This window comes from Mus caroli, chromosome 9 (assembly GCF_900094665.2).
Source record: "Mus caroli chromosome 9, CAROLI_EIJ_v1.1, whole genome shotgun sequence".
Lineage (NCBI taxonomy): Eukaryota > Metazoa > Chordata > Mammalia > Rodentia > Muridae > Mus > Mus caroli.
This window is the reverse complement of record NC_034578.1, coordinates 38677327-38690273: the sequence shown is the minus strand read 5'-3', so window position 1 is coordinate 38690273 and position 12947 is coordinate 38677327. Positions and strand designations below refer to the sequence as shown.

At 41.0% G+C, this 12947-nt stretch overlaps 1 long non-coding RNA gene across 1 annotated transcript in view; it reads left to right on the top strand.

The window, feature by feature from the left end:
• The window catches only part of LOC115031953, a 64945-nt gene extending 53920 nt beyond the window's left edge, over window positions 1-11025 (top strand). The window contains exon 3 of the long non-coding RNA XR_003837612.1: window positions 10672-11025. This is a non-coding gene — a long non-coding RNA (uncharacterized LOC115031953). The remainder of the gene's footprint in view (window positions 1-10671) is intronic.
• The last annotated feature ends 1922 nt before the right edge of the window (window positions 11026-12947 follow it).

The window sequence follows — 12947 nt, the reverse complement described above, 5'->3', positions numbered from 1 at the left end:
AAGCTTCTCACCATTTACGTTGATGTTGGCTACTAGTTTGTTGTAGATTGCTTTTATCATGTTTAGGTATGGGCCTTGATTTCCTGATTTTTCTAAGACTTTTATCATGAATGGGTGTTGGATTTTGTCAAATGGTTTCTCTGCATCTAACGAGATGGTCATGTGTTTTTTGTCTTTGAGTTTGTTTATATAGTGGATTACGTTGATGGATTTCCATATATTAAACCATCCCTGCATCCCTGGAATGAAACCTACTTGGTCAGGATGGATGATTGTTTTGATGTGTTCTTGGATTCGAGTGATCTACATTTTTTGGAGACACTAAGTTGAACAGATTGGCATTTTCCCTTTGTGACATGTCAAACTCACTTCTCACTTTAATTCCTGGTGATGGCTCTCTCTGATAGCCTGACTTGGTTCTAGAAGGTCTGCTTAGCTCACTTCGTTGCTTAATTTGCCCAATACGATCTGAGGTCCAAGGCTTTTCTACAAAAACATCTACCCCATGTTATCCTGCAAATGCCTTCTTTCTCTCCACAAGTATTGTGCTTTACCATTGGGAGTGAGGTAGATGGAGTGTGGTTTGGCTCTCAGATACCTTCTGGATTCTATCAGATATTCTGACTTTAGGAAGGGGAAAAGAAAGAGAAGCTCTCACCCATGATCAGCAGCATTGCAGTCTTGTCTGTAGACACTATTCTTGTTCTGTTCATAGATAGTCTCTTGAACATGCCTGGCTAATAAAGACCTCTGCCCAGCTTAGCTTCATTAGTTCTTGGATGCTATCTTCTGGGATTCGGCTGTATCTCTCTCTGGTTCTTAGGAGGAAGCATCATATTTGCTTTCTCTGTATGTCTCTTTGGTCCTGCTGTGTCAATACCAGGGAGATGGTAGCTCTTAGACTCAACACATGTTTGTTGTGGAATGAGATCAGCTTCCCCACTGTGTTGACATCCTCAAACCAGACAAAATAATTCTCAGGTACCGAACAAGGATGTTTCTTAAGATGAGGCCAGAAATAGCTCTCTCTAGAAACACCAGCAAACAAATTCTTTTACTTATTCCTTTTTCCCATATTGACAAGGCTCAATGGGGCACACATTTGAGTTTAGCCAGTCCTTTGAGACGTAACTCTGGGGGGTACTAAACAACTCCCTCATAATTCTCTGGTGTATTTATTGGTTGCTTCTTTTGTTTGTATTTAGTCTCAAGTCTTAGCTGGCAAACAAAGCCAGTTTGGATGTTTTGTTGATAGTGATTTTGGATTGATTTTTGCCCCCTCCACCATTGGCATTGCTGAGTAAAACAGCTTTATTTTCCCCACATAATTTGGGGGTTTCAGATTATCCAGAGAGTCTGGAGGATCTGGCCTGTGTTTACTTTAAACGGATGCCACTAACCCCATTGGAGAATAAACAAATGTAGGTGTGAGCGCAGGCTGTTTTCTTCCATGTCTTCAAAGACTCATTTACATGTGGGTATATCAGAGTCACCATGTCAGAATCTGAGAAATTCTAGGGAAGCAGAAGTCACTGCTCACAAATAAGTGATGGGGCACTTGGGAAACGGTCACTGTATAGGTCACGGGGAGCATGCATCTTTTCTTGGACCTTTACAAAACGTTGTGAGACCTGTTCTTTAGCAAGTTGTGTCAACTCCCTGTCTCAGGCCCCAGATTTGCAAGGCCAAAGGATTGGGAGAGATCATCACTGGGCCTTTAGCTCTAATATTTCTTACTTATATGAAAATAGGAAACCTTTCTCCCAAGTCATGTCCTATTGTATCAAGTATATTCTTTATCCTTTCAAATGCAGGCTGAAGTGTCTTTGTAAAGAGGGGCAAAGCCAACCTCTCTACTTTAGGGCAATAGCTCAAACCCATGTGCTAGTATGGCTAGGAACATGTGAGCAAAGGGGATGCAAGCAGGGGGGAACATGATGAGGGTGCACAGAACACTAATACTTTGCTGTTGATGACTAATCTCTTGTGGATGAGTGACACCAATGGAGTACCTGCCTTCCTCTGATGACTGGGGTATCTGTTACACACATGCCTGGCAGAATTCCCTTACACTTCTTAACTGTTTCTAGTTATGGATCCCAACTGTGTCACCATTTGGTGTGAGCTGGTTTCTGGCTGGAGTCTGTCCAGCTCTGTTGGGGGTCCGGGTGTTGGTTGTGAGGAAGAACTCAGCAGCTCTGAGATAGAATTGTGTGGTTTTTCACCACTTACAGCACACATGACCTTGAGCACATAACATTTTCAGCTTTACATCACAAAGTAGGAAACATTATAAAAATATAAAGTAAGTATTAACAGGAACCACTTATTAAAGTGAATAAACCCCTCTTAGGTGTCAGCAATTGATATTAAGGCTCAGATGTAATTTTAGATGCTATTTCTAACATCTCTGATTCCCCCCCACACCTTTTTTTCCCCCCATACTCAATACCTGTTGGGGACACTACCTGATATCTTCAAGATTTGGAGCAAGTTTTGACATTTTTGACCTTCTGTGTAATTATTTAACCTGCTTCGGAAAGCTTTTTGTTTCTGTATGAAGACAATGCTACCATTTACATCAAACTGGATGCTCTTATCAGTCTTAAGCCAACAACAAGGTCAGGTCATCTAACCTGTGAACTATGATGCGCAATAAAAAGCCACATAGTTTCTTTTTCTGTTGGACCCTGACAAATGTGACTTATAGGAGGAGGAATTTATTTTGTCTCATAAGGTATAGTCCATTATGGTGGAGATTTTAAGGCAGAAAGAGCATGAAGCATCTAGTCACATCACATCCACAATGGCAAAGTAGAGTTCCATGCATGCAGACCTCAGTTCACTTTCTCCTATTCAGTTTAGTATTCCAATCGCTTCTCGGCCTTTTGGCTAAGATCAAGTTCAGTTCAGTATTCCAGCCTAGGGAATGGTGCTGCCCTCAGTAGGCAACTCTCCCTACCTCTATGAATACAATCAAGGCTATCCCACACAGTCATATCCAAAAGTTCATCTCCCAGGTATTCCTAGATTCTGTCAAGTTGGTGGTTAATGAAAACTACCATGCAGGTATTTTATAATGAAGGAATTTGAAATTGATTACTTTTTTTTTTAATCTGCCAAGGAACTATCTGATAGTACCAGAGAAAATGAAAGTAATGCTGGCAGGCTAACTCTCTGTCAGTCCTGTTCCATCCCAAGGGTTAGAAGCTTATACTTGCTGAAGACAGGTAAAGTAGAAAGGAGCATTTTAATAAACATAGACTATCAAGAGCAATGTTACTCATCAAGGAGACATTCTTGCTCTCGCTCTCTCATAACCAACTGTATAAAGTACCTCACTTTCTTCTTAATAATATCCAAAGGCTCAGCCAATATTAATAGAACTATATGATTTATTAGGGAGATCACAGAGTTGCCCTAGAAAGCACTGAACCAATCGTTTGCACCTTAAAGAGAACTTTTAACGTTGCCGCACAATCGGCTTCTTTAATTGTGCTCTGGTAGAAAGTGATTCTGAGAAATGTTATCAAAGACTTGGGAGAAGAGACATTGAGGTCCTGAATGATGGAAAGTGACATCATAGAGGCAAAGGTAGCAGGTGCAGGACCCTGAGACTTAGACATAGAAGTGCTTGCTGTCTTTCTGGTCCCTCCACATGAAGATGAAAGAATTATCCTTTTAACAGAGTGTGATGGTCAGAAAAATGCGTTCTCTTAATTAATTAATGACACTGGCTCTGTCCAAATCAATCTGTGGGAGATGGAATGCATCTCTGAGGTGAAGCATTATGGCTTTATGTGGAAGCAGACAAGCAGGGTGAGAGATTTTAAATAGTGTCCATCCCCAGCATTAAGTGCCCCAGTTCTGATGAGAACCTGGTTTTCCAGACTGTTACTTCATCCAAGGTATTCGTTGAAGTTTCACTTCATCAATATATAACTATAATGTAGATTTTATATATATATATATATATATATATATATATATATATATATATATATATATATATTTAAAGTGTAGCATTTATTGCCTTAAAAGGCTGAGGGAGACATGGCAAATAGTAAAGTGCTTCAACATTGATAAACCGGATTGGCATGACTATATAACCCAAGGAAGAGTTTAAATCTTCTAATCTCCAAGTTTCCCCTTCCATATAATGGTGAAATTGAGGGTATAGTCAGCTTATGTACATAAAAGTCATGCCAGTGTGGCATGAACTGTCTCTTTCAACACCTTAGTTGTTGCTTTGTGTGTGTGCAGAATGTAGTGATGGAGGGTGGCTTGATGCTTTACACGCTTGATCTAAGGTCCTACATGTTTATCATCTCCTAATTAGAATCCTCAAGAAGTCATTACATGCATAAAAAAAAAAACTGGTTGTCCAATCATTATCGGCTTGCTCCTACAGAACATTCAAAAAGGTCTGAAGGTTATAAGGCCATTGACAGGCAGAACAAAGGAGAAGGGACTGTTTCGGAGCAACTGTGGTTGATTTTGATCTTCGCCAGTCTGAACACGGTGTAGAAAGTGAGAGGGTCCATCTGCCTGATTGAGTTCCTTAGACAGAAGCCCCATTTCCCTCATTTGGGCCAAGTTCTAGCACTGTGTCTCCAGGCGCGACCTGAACTTTAAGGCAATTAGGCTTTTGGCTGCCTGTCTTCTTGTCCGGGCTATGTTCTTATGCCAGCCCTTGGGAGGCTGCATGTTTCGCTCCCCTCTGTGTCTGCAGCTATTCCAACAGTCCAGCAGCCAAATCCTGGCCGTCTATGTCAAACGTTTTCATTGCATTCCATTCCAGGCCCACAGGTTTTCATGCTATGGAAAGTATATAACCCACCCTGTTCCTGCCTTTCTCGCTCTCCTACTTTACATGTACTGATGAATTGTAACACAGCTCCATTTCTCCCTTCTTCATGGGTTTTCTCTTCTCAGCAGGGCAGGGAAAAACTTTCTTTAAAAGCAACTCCTGGAACATCTCAATCCTTTGGTTCTGCTTGGATCAGAGCAGCCAGTCATTTCCCCATAGTCCTTGGTGGTTTGGTGGTTCTGGCATCACTTGGGATGATGGAATCTCACTCGGAAATGCTTGCTATGAGGCGTGGCTCAAGCCACTTTCTCTTTCTCCCAGCCAACAGCAAAGCAGCCTGCATTCCTGTGACATTGCTGTGTTTGGGACAGATCCTTTGAGAAGGAAGTGTCCCAACTGGATTTATAGCCATGTTCCTTCTCCATATGTTTATCAACCAAGTTCTTGTGTCCCCCTTGCTCTGTGGGGGTCTTGAGGCTCCTTTACATCAATGTTTTACATTCTTTCCTGTTTTTCCCCCACTCACTCTGAATACTTAGAGCCCATCCTTTCTTAAGTAGCTCTTCTGTATCTAGCATCCTGCTTTTCACTATCCTGGCTTTCCATCCCTTCCATGAACTCTTAGCATGGTACCATGGTGCCCTGGAAGGAACATTGAGTGGGTGGCTACATAACTGTGTGACCTCGGGCATGCTACACCACTGCTTTGGGTCTTTGCTTTTTTCTTCTAAACACATGGACTGAATCAAATTATGTTTAAGGGGCCCTTCCTGCTGGGGAAGCATGCTGTGAAGTGTGGGGACTTTCAAAAGCCCTGGAATGCATTGCTCAGCGGAAAATTAGTTGAATCAGTTTGTGGTAGTCTATGATAACAATTCTGGTGACCCTGATCTTCTGACCCAATAGGCTGATTTCTTCCTTCAACATTCTTCTTAATGCCATCTTAAGATAGACTTTGTGAGTTTCCCAGCTTCATGTGTTACCATTTCTGGCCCTTTCTTATTGATCAGCTCATCCCTGGCCACTGAACACAAGCTTTGAAAGTCTTTCATAGTCTGCTTTCTGTTCAGATCTTATAAATCTTTCATTTAAACAAAGCTTTTTTTTTCATTCATTCACTCATCCATTTGTTCTCCATTGTACTAGACACTGTCTACAGCTCAGGGAATTGATGCTCAAAGAAATTTAATTTTATTGTTTAAATACTGTTTAGAAAGGACAGCTTTTATCTGCATGTGTCAGTATTGTTTTTAAAACTGTCTTTCAGTTCATTGTATTGTTTTAGAGAGCAAATAAAAATAAACAAACAAAACCCAGAACTTAATTTAAAAAAAAAGATTTATTCAATTTGGGAGTAAGTATCTCAGGCTGGCTGCAGGTTCCCATGGAAATATTTTGATTCAAATCACTGGATCTGAATCAAACATGAGGGCTTCACTTGGAAACCTGGGCCTCACTTAAATCTTCATTGTTACACCTTAAGAATGTCATTTTTTAACATTGCTATAATGACAGATGGGCTGAGTAGGTGTGAGATTCTCACAGTAAGAAAATGAAGGCAGGCACTGCTCAGGAAGATTTTTCTTTGGCTTCTTCATAATGATTCAGTGGGAAATAGGCATGAAATTTTACATTGAAGGTAAAACCTTAATAGTATGATCTTCTTTCTCCGTGCTCTATTGCTGTGAAAAGACAGGATGGCCATGGGCATTCATATATGCACATGTACACACACACACACACACACACACACACACGCACACGTACTTAACTGAAATTACAGTTCAGAGGTTTCATCCATTATCATGGTAGAAGCATGACAGCACACAGGTATTCATGGTGCTGGAAATGAAGCTATGAACTTCACATGTAGATCCACAGGCAACAGGAAGACAGAGCAACTAGGCCTGCCTCAAGTAACACACTTCCTCCAATTAGGCCACACCTCCCAATCCTTTCAAATAGTGCCACTCCTTGATGCCTACACGCTCAAATATATGATCTTCAAACCCGTCTCTTCAAACCACCACATCAGGCCTTTAGCTTCTTAAAACATGGGTGTAGCTGAATGTGGGGATCTGAAAATTTTAGCAGTGATGTATGGCTCCCAAGCACGTAACCATCAAAATTAATTTAAAACCAACCCTATGGTGAATATGAGGTGTTTCTTGCAGAGTTTGCCTGTACTGTATCACATGACTTCACTGCAGACTTGGTCCTAAACACACAACGTATTCACTTTGCACCCAATGTCATCCTTGCACAGGGTGTCACACCACCGAGCACCAGCAAAGACTGCCTGCAGTACCTCTCCCATATTTGAGGCTATTGCATGCTATGCACTGTAGAGTTTTTGATGCTCAAGCAACATTTTCTGATCTTATGGAAACATGATGAATTAATTCATGCAAATAAAGATTTTTAATATTTCTTGAGCATTGTTTCTCACCATGTTTGTGTCAAGTTTGTGTATCTTTGGATTGTACTGTGTGAATATTTGGTTTTTGAGTTGCTGCCTTCAGTCTCATAAAAAGTTACCCAATGGATTTTGGCTTGGGATTTGGATATTTGCCAGCAGTTTCTGAAAGACTCCTAAATTTATTTCTGCTTTAGTCTATATGTTTTTGTGAAGCAGATTTTCAGCATTGATAATCATAAAGTCAAAATATAGATCAACTCTGAAAAACATTGAAGATGCTGAACATCCCACGCTATCAACTATTCGAGCATGATTTAATTGTTTATATAAAAATAAAGAGACACATTTATATCATCAGATCTCTTCCATCTTTAATAATGTTACAATTATGTGGATAACAAAGAATTGTTTTAAAACAAATTTCTTTATGATTTATCAGTAGATATTTTTGATCTGTAGATCTATCTTATATACTTACATACTTAGGGTCATGTAAATGTTTCATCTAGTGGAGGAGGCTAATGAGTAGGAAGTGTTCAAGAAACTCTGCTATAAGGCCCCATGGTATGAGGAAGGAAGAATGAAGGTCTTGGGCTTGTCTGCAGAATGCTGGACAGTTCGTGTTTGAGTTATTTAGGACAGAATCGGACCCACACGTCTCTGTGCATCTCTTACTTCAGAAGACTTAGTTCTCTCTTTGCAAAGAAAGGCAAGCTATTTAGCCTGGTGAACTCTATGAGGTGGTTGAATTTGAGAGCCAGAATTGACCTTTGTGAGCCAAAAGCACCTGTTAGTTCTAGGGTGTTGTAACTTTGACTTTGAAGGAAAGGACTCAAACTTGAGACAAAAGAAATGATGTAGCCTGAAGGATATCAGGTAGAAACGACTCGTTGCCTCACAGAGCATCAACTATACATAACCATAAGAGGAATGCAGCCTTAAACCCCTCATGGCTTTCCTTGTGTCCTGCCTCATCTCACGATCCTCTTGAGCTGGCATTTCTGTGGTGGTGCCATGTACACCCACAGCTACCATTACTGGCTTTGGCTTCTGAGCAGCATCCTATCTCTTGTCTGTGGTGGGAATGCTCTCTTTTGTTTCTAATCATGGCTGCACAGCTTACTGTCCCTATAGGAGCCTGTAAGACACCCCTTCCTGCAATCACGCTGTGTGGAGTTTCAGAAATCCTTCCTGGAGAGTCACCTCATCATGTCCAGACTGGGAGAGCTGCGACCCTCACCCTTCCTTAACACACTTCATCCTATTTGCCTGATTTTGGTGCAGTCATTTGGCAATATTTTCGACAGAATAACAGATGTCTAACCAGAGCAATTTAGTTTCAGTCAGATAATAATCCCAGGCTACCCGGGGCCTCACAATGCCTGCCTGTGGAAAGGAAAAGGCATTTTGGGAGTGACATTTGATCCCTCCCATATACTCAAAATACAAAGGAGTCTAAGTGTTGACCAGTTTTAGGTTACTTACAGACAAGCTTTCCACTTCAGTGATTTCAGAAATTGGGTGGCTTGTTCTTTGTCTCATAAAGAATTCATTTTTAAGATGCTGATGGTCTCGGTGCTGGCTTGTGGCCAGCTTCAGGAAGTGTGGTTCACAAGCCGTCAAGGCTTGCACATAGTCTGCATTCCTTCGGTAATGCAATTCTGGGCCCAAATCGATTCCAGAAGTCTGATCTTCTGAGAGAGGCCAACACACCAGGCTCGTCGAGCAGTTCCCTCGGCACATCCCTTGCCCACCACCTCCACCAGCCTGGAAGTGTTAAACAGCCAATCACAGAGCTAAGCGCGCAGTTCGATGAGGGATCTGAACAAGTCGATGAGCTTGGCAGTTTATGCTTGAAGAATTTGTTTCATGTTTTGGTTAAAGTCTGAGAATTTATCCTTCAAAATGCCTTAGATTTAGTAACATGCCAATGCACTGTGTTAATGCAGCCAGTTTTCTTCCTCCCTCCGCCACCCCCCCCCAACCTTTTTCTTTTCTTTCTCCCTCTCCCATTTTTTTTTTAAGGTTAAAAGCTGCCTTCCCTTTTAAGTATACGTAATCCGTCCAAATCCCGCGGAAGGGAACAAAAGGGACGCTGGTGATTTTCTCTTTCATAAAATGCAGAGACTTCCTCTCTGTCCTCTGCAGGCATCAGGCTATGAACTGAAGGGAAATTACTCTCCTCTCCATAGAGGAGATTATGCAAAATGAGAAGCCAAAGCCAATTGCCATGATACAAACACAAATACCAGCTTAATTCTGTGCCTGGCACAGCCTTGTGCCTTTTCTTTCCAGATGTGGGTGCCTATCCACATCTGCCTTCTTTTGAAAAAGAAACATTCTATTAGCTGAGGTTTTGAAGAGCTCACATGCCATAGGAATTTCCAAAGGACTGCCGTGACCTTCAACCCTGTATCCCAGAACTAAGTCTCCTCTTCCTCCTACACACAGAACCATTTCCCTAACAGCCTCCTCACTGGGGGCTCCAAAAGCCAAGGCATGCTTTTCTCAGTGGCCTTTTTGCTGGATGGACTGGGACAGGCTTATTTGACACCACCCTCCACCCCAACCCCCTTTTTACACAGGCACATAGACAGTGAGGGGAATTTGCTTCTCTGTGAGTGATTAGGTGGCGGAAGCCTCTTCTGTTTTGTGTGTAAATGCTGGGAGGAGAGTTAGTGAGCTTTTGTGTGATTTGGGTAATGTCTTGAAGGTTCATGTCAGGACTTCTGGCAAGGCAGGAGAACTTTTAGACGCTAAAAGTCTCTCTTTTAGACGCTTTCAGAGCTGGGCTAACAAGCAAACCTGGCAGTTTTTTTTTTTTTTTTTTCTGAGGCAACTTCCACTCTCTGTTCTGTTTTTCCGGGGTCAATACTAAGTCAATATGCAATTCTTCAGAGCTGACACCGGTGTGCTGACAGGAGTGATGGGTAGCACCTGGAGGCCAGTGAGGGGTGCACATTGGTCTCCTAGATTATTTGAAATATTGATTCTCACATTTGTGAGTTAATGCATTTATAATTCTGGTGGATTTCCACTGTATCGTAGACACTGCATGGCTTGGGGAGAGTTATAAATCTGAATTGCTTGAACACAGTTGAAAAGGTATGCTTTATGCTGTAGTGTGTGTGTACCACACACAGTGCAACATCACGGTGCTTAAGAGATCACACAAATAATAGTAAAAAAAAATTAAAAAAAAAAAAGAAGCTTTGAAGTCCACATGCATTTGGAGGGCGAGTCAGCCGAGTGACTCAAAATGATTCATTCCAAAAAAAAAAAAAGTGACTTAAACAAAATATAAATTTCAGAGGTTTTCTCCAAAGATAGTTGAAAACTGAAGTGATAGCTTCATAAGTCAATACAAGTCGGTGTTATTTTAATGTCTTTCTGGAACTTCTGGCTTCTGCTTAATGATCTGAGACCCATGCTTTTGTTCTAGTCGCAGAAGACTCACCTAGCCAACAGCAAGCAGGAGGGAGACACAATGCATCCCAGTAAGACCAAGGCTGCAGTAAAATGCTAACACTTCATTGGATAACAACTTGTCACGTGGCCAGGTGCAGTTACAAAGGAAACTGGGAAATGAAGTCTATAGAAGGAGTCATCGTCCTAAGAAAGAAGAAGCCCCAGGAAGTCCTCAGTCGAATCTCATTTGTAATATTCACCAGCTCTAGGACTCAGGAAAATCAAAAACTTGTTTTTCTTATCTTAAAATAAGATTGTATTCATCCTATATAACTATTGTAATGTCATAACTTTATAACATCTAAAACAAAGAATGAACTGTGTGCATTTGTTTGTTTCCTGGGACAAAGTCTCCTGCTGTAGCCCAGGCTATCTCACTGATTAGCTCAGGCTGGCCTGAGCTGTAAGGCAATCCTTCTTAGCCTCTCAGGTACTGTGATTACAGAAGGGAGGCACCATGCCCAACTTCCAGCGTTTGAAAACGCTCCTCTAAGTTTTTATACTTATGTATGATTGAATTTGAGTTAGTTTTTGTTTTTGTAGCATTGTGGACACTGAGGACTTTATACATGCTAGGCAAGTATGCCACCATTGAGTCACATCCCTAGCCTGAGTTAACTGAGCTTAGCTATTGCTTCCTGACTAATTAAAAGCATAGCCACTATAATTTGCAGGCAGGTCTGTTTTTTGCGATGCAGCCACGTTTAAGCTTGCTTTATCACCATTAGGAATTGGTCGTTTTATCAATGTATAATGTCCTTCATTGAATCTCGCAATTTTCTTTAATTTGAATTCTGTCTTGCTTGATACTAATAAAGCTATTTTAGCCTTCTTTTGATTAGTGTTTGCTTGATATTTTACTTAATTTTCTTTTCTTTTTTCATGCACACGTGCCTGTGCTCGTTCGTGTGTGTGTGTGTTGAGTGTATGTGAATGCATATTTACATGAGTGTATGACTATGTTTGGGGTGGTGGGTGTATATGCATGTGGATATGTATGGAGGTCTGGGATTGATATGGAGACAGTCTTCCATTGGTCTTCTACCTTAATCAGTAAGATGTCTCTCACTCCAACCCAGAGCTTGTCTGGCTAATCTTGATAGTAAGCTTGCTCTGGATCGCCTTTTGAGGAGGCTGGAATTATGATGGTAGATTTCGATGCTTACCTAGCACTGGGACTTGGGGATCCCAACCCTGGTCCTTATGCTTGCTCAAGTGTCACTTCCCAGGCTCTGTCATTATTTTTTTAATCTCTTAATATAATTATGTTTAAAGGTTGGGTTTTTAGGGTTTTTTTTGGTGTTTTGTTTTGTTGTTGTTGTTGTTATTTGGTTTTGGTTTTGGGTGTTGGGTTTTTAGTTTTTTTTTGCTTTTTTGTTTTTTGTTTTTGTTGGTGGTGGTGGTTTTGGTTTTTGTGGTGACGAACATGCCCTTGGATTGAGGATGTTTTCTTTCTTCTAACCTATTTTGCTATTTTAGCTTTTGATTGGCACCTGTATAAATCTACATGCGTTTGGTGCTGGGGATGGAAGTCAAATCCTTGGACTTGCTAGGCAAGTGCTCTACCACTGAGCAACATCCCCAGACCTATGAGGTTTATGTCTAAATTTACACACCTATTAGGATGGAATCTTTTGACATTTTTGGTTTAATATTATTTTCGTTTATGCCCTATGCTTTCCTGTTCATTCTTCCATTTCCCCGTTTTCATGTATTCAAACCATTTTTAGAAATGAGTTTCTATTTATTTTTATACACATTTTTCATAGTTTGTGATGTCTACTCTAGGGATTACAATAGGCATCGACTGTTGCTTTTCCCTCAATTAATTGCTATCAGCATTTTTCTACTTCAAATAGTCTACCTCAAATTGTGATTGCCAAAATCCTCAGTTTCCATTCCCATCTCCCTCTTACAATACAGTCAGCTTAACTAGTACATTGGTAACTTTGTGAAAAGGTTATTATTTTGTTTTTATATATAAAATGATACTGTACAGTCCAGTGGTGGGGACAGTCTGACACTTGTGTGTTACCACCCAGGGTGCTCCTCCTTCATTCCCTATTCTGAAATTTCCCTCCACTCTTATAAGAAGAATTTCATCAGCTGGTCTTTCAGTGATGCTACTGACCACAGATTCTCCTTGCTTTATTCACCTCAGGAGGTCTTTTCCCTTTCTTCCTGCAGAGTATTTTACTGGGGTTCCTGAATGCCAGCTCTTCTCTCTGAGCTTGTGTTTCCTTGTGGCTT